This window comes from Astatotilapia calliptera, chromosome 16, assembly GCF_900246225.1.
Source record: "Astatotilapia calliptera chromosome 16, fAstCal1.2, whole genome shotgun sequence".
NCBI classification, from domain to species: domain Eukaryota; kingdom Metazoa; phylum Chordata; class Actinopteri; order Cichliformes; family Cichlidae; genus Astatotilapia; species Astatotilapia calliptera.
The window spans coordinates 26,437,793-26,441,657 of NC_039317.1; positions in this window are offsets into that span (position 1 = coordinate 26,437,793).

The window sequence follows — 3,865 nt, forward strand, 5'->3', positions numbered from 1 at the left end:
CAAAGAGTGTGAGAATGCTGGCTTAAAGAGGATAATTGCTACCATTTTTTTCTATATTCTGATGGGTGATTGATGGCTTTTGAGTGAAAACTGTGAATTTGGTGTGAATTTGTTTGAGTAAAAAAAACCCTCTCCTTCGCCCACTCACTGTTAGTTTGTCCCTCCACTCAGCACAGAGCTGCAACATAAGCTCAGAAATGGACTTAAAAAACCCCACAAAACTAAAATACAACTGAACAGAAAAAATAGTTTAATATCTTGGATCTGGCTTAAGATTTGATTGGTGTCTCTGCAACTGCTAAAGTTAAAGCTCAAATTAAGCAAGGTTCGAAACTGATTTGAACAGTCGATCTGCTCGCACCCTAGAGGTATATAAACTAGTTAAATATACAAAAACATAAACAAAAACAAAAATTAGGCTGTCGCGCTAGTAAACGTGTTTGTAGTTCGACCTTTATCGTTTGTTTTTTTAACTTAAATTTTAATACAATTCAAGTAGAATTTATAAATGAACTTCACCATAACGCCAATGCATTATATTAATACTTTAGACAGAGTACCCACTGTTTCTTTATGCACAGATGGCTTATTCTTCCTGATTTCTTCTGTTTTTCTGACATGAGTCAGACGATATCTCCAAGTATAAGTACCCCTGCACCACATGGCTGAAAGCAATCTTTAGAAGGTCACTTCTGGGGGTCAGAAGGTCATCATTCTGGCGATAAGTATAGCCTTTCTCTAACATATTATGGAGCAAGTTAGATGTGTGAGCTATCTATAGACGTAGATTCAGAAGAACACATGCTGTAAATCTTTTAGCAGCTTCACTTGGACGTAGCTTGGCAACCTGAGATGTTACATTTAGATGAGTCATGTCACTGTAATTCGTTGACATTCATACCAAAGTGAAACTTTAGGCATACGGGAGGTGAAAAGGTCAAAGTGGCCATGTGAGTGAAACCCGATGCTCCTGCCAGAGAAAGGAGTTTCTGCTGCTTCACACAATGTGAATTAGAGAACTAAAAGTGAAGAACACATTTTAAAATACTTTGAAGTTAATTTAGCCAGACGCTCATATCATAATAATATCATAATACTACATAACACTGTAATATTATGGTTGCTAGTACACATAATCCACTATCCAAATATTGCCTGTATCATCCAAAACTAGTAATTCCTAAGACCTGCAGCAGAGTTTGATGAGTGAAATTGTGAAACACTTTCCTTATATCATCACAGTACAGTCAAAGGCAAAACGAAGCCAATGCGGCACCTGCAACGCTGACACAACCTCACCAACCAGTGATATCATACCATTTATAAAATGCATTAAAAGGTTCATCTTATGACTATCAGAAAACGATACACTACCATGTTTTATTCATTAAAAAAAGTCATTATTATAAATGGTCATGTACACAGGATTTACATTTAAACGGTACTATTTACAATTACCCTCTGTAAATTTTAAGACTAATTATCATCACTGGAGGCAGTGTTTTACAAGCGTGTGAGTTGAAATGTTGCCAAACCTGTTCTGCTGTTCTTTAAACCTTTGATAATTCTCTCTAGCCATACCTATGTTCCATCCATCAGCTTCCACTTGATGTCCTTTTTCAGGGTTGCCTATCCCAGCTGTCTTAAGGCGAGAGGCAGGGTACGCCCTGGACAGGTCGCCAGTCGTGGGGCTAACACCTATACACAGACAACCATTCGCACTCACACCTATGGGCAATTTAGTTTCCAATTAACCTTTGGACTGTGGGAGGAAGCCATAGGACCCGTGGAAAACCCCCACAAAGACAGGGAGAACATTCAAACTCCACACAGAAAGACGCCGGCCTGATGGTGGAATTGAACTAAGGACCTTCTTGCTGTGAGGCAATAGTGCTAACCACCGTGCAACCGTGCTGCCCATTGTTATTGCAATGATAATGCTGTGTCGATTTAGTTCCTGCACCATGTTGTAGTCCATATTGGTATTACACAAACACAACTGGTCCTAGTTCACCTTCAGCTGATATCACAGAGGTCAGTACAAATACATAAAGTCATTGTGGTTGTTTTTTTTTTTCAATTCTGCTGCAAAGAAAAACCATCAGTGAAAACTTTCACCAGAAGGTGGCAGCATGAGTCTAGTTGCTCACCCAGGAACCGAACGTTTCAGTTCATTTAGAAGGTTTCAAACTCTTTAGGCGTAGGTTTTTGTTTTTGTTTTTTTTTAAAGATCTTTAACTAAACACAGGAATTTAGAACAAGTAGCAAGAGGCATGAAGAATACTGAGTCACGATATAAACCGAACATGCACGCTGCACAATATTTGCCCTGTGTCAGAGTGATTTTGATGAATGACTTCCTCCTGCAGGGAGCGTGTTAGAGCTGTGTAACACTAATCTGAGCTCACAGGCCCTACTGACTAAGGCCTTTGTTGCAGGAGAAAGAAATCTGTTCACCCTCGCTCTCACTCTCTTTTCTCTGGCAGCCTGATGATTTTTTTTAACATTTCTGATGAACTGAAAAGCACGTGTGTTCCTTCAGCGGTCAGCGGGGGTGAAAATGATCCCGATCATCTTGCGCCATTCTGCCATAAAGCACAGCTGTCCACCCAACATTAGCACATCTGTGAAAAGCTGAGCCGGCTGAAAATCGGAAGAAAAACTCTAGGTCGGATGTGCTATCGGAGATTTTGCCCCTTACAAATGCTGCAATAATACATCCCATTCACGATACTTTACTGCAGAGATCATAAAGCAGATTTAGAGGATTGGAATAAACATTTTTGTGAACTTTGGAAGAGCGAGCTACAGGCTGCACTGTCACACTTGCTTTTATGAGTAATGTCATGCTTTTTCAGCAAAGTCAGTAATCGCAGATTTTAAAATATGGATAAAGAAGTTTCCCACAGCCCCCTGAGCCACGGTTCTCATCCAGCCTAAAATACACCACCCTGTTGACCTTTCTCCCAGAAGTCCACCACCACCCATCCCAGCCCCCCAACTCTGTCTGCTGCCTTTGAATTATAACCTTTGCTCACTGGAGGCAGCACAATGTGACGATTGTGATTGTATTTTAATTCTGATGGCCAAGTGAAAAAAGATAGCTTCCTCTGAGAATGGGCTCGATTTATGGGCCCTGTCTTGGCCGCTGGCCCCACATCCTCTCTGATCTGCTTTTACTCCAACGACCCCTCGACCCCCGGGGGTCATTAGAGAGCCCCCGAATGGTGCGGCTGGCCACCAGCCCATCTCATACTGCTTGTTTTCCAATCAAATCACTATATTTAACGGGGACACGAGCCCAGGGCCAAGTCCAAACAGACATCTGTTTGAAATTGTTCCTCGCAATTATTTCACACTGAAGTTCTCCCTTTGCAACCCCCCCGCTGCACTCCTCGCCCCACTTTGGTCTTTTGTTTGTTGTTGTTTGTTTTCAGCTAAACCTCCCCCTCTGGACTGCTAATGGACAGAAATGAGCAGGGGGAAGTGAGAGGGAGGGTTTCAGGGTTGGTGGTGAGGGTCTGGCTCCTGGAACCGCTGTCACTGAGATATGCAGCCAGAGGAGAAAAGCAGAACCAGCCAGGGGTTTTTGATTCAGTACAAAGCAGGTTTTTCACTCTGAACAGGGAGCAGCTTTTACACTCAGGGGCCCTGAACCGCTGCCAGCTCACAATGACGTCTGCATCAGGACCATCACTCTGTGGCTTTTATACCTTAGTGACAGCATGTTGTGTAAACATGGCTAATCTGATCGAAGAAAGTGCACTTGCTATGATGGTTATGAACATTTGCTTTACTTTCTTGTTAAGACAAAAAATATATAAATTTTTTTAGCCACTGTAGGTATCTCATTCATCTGCCCTAC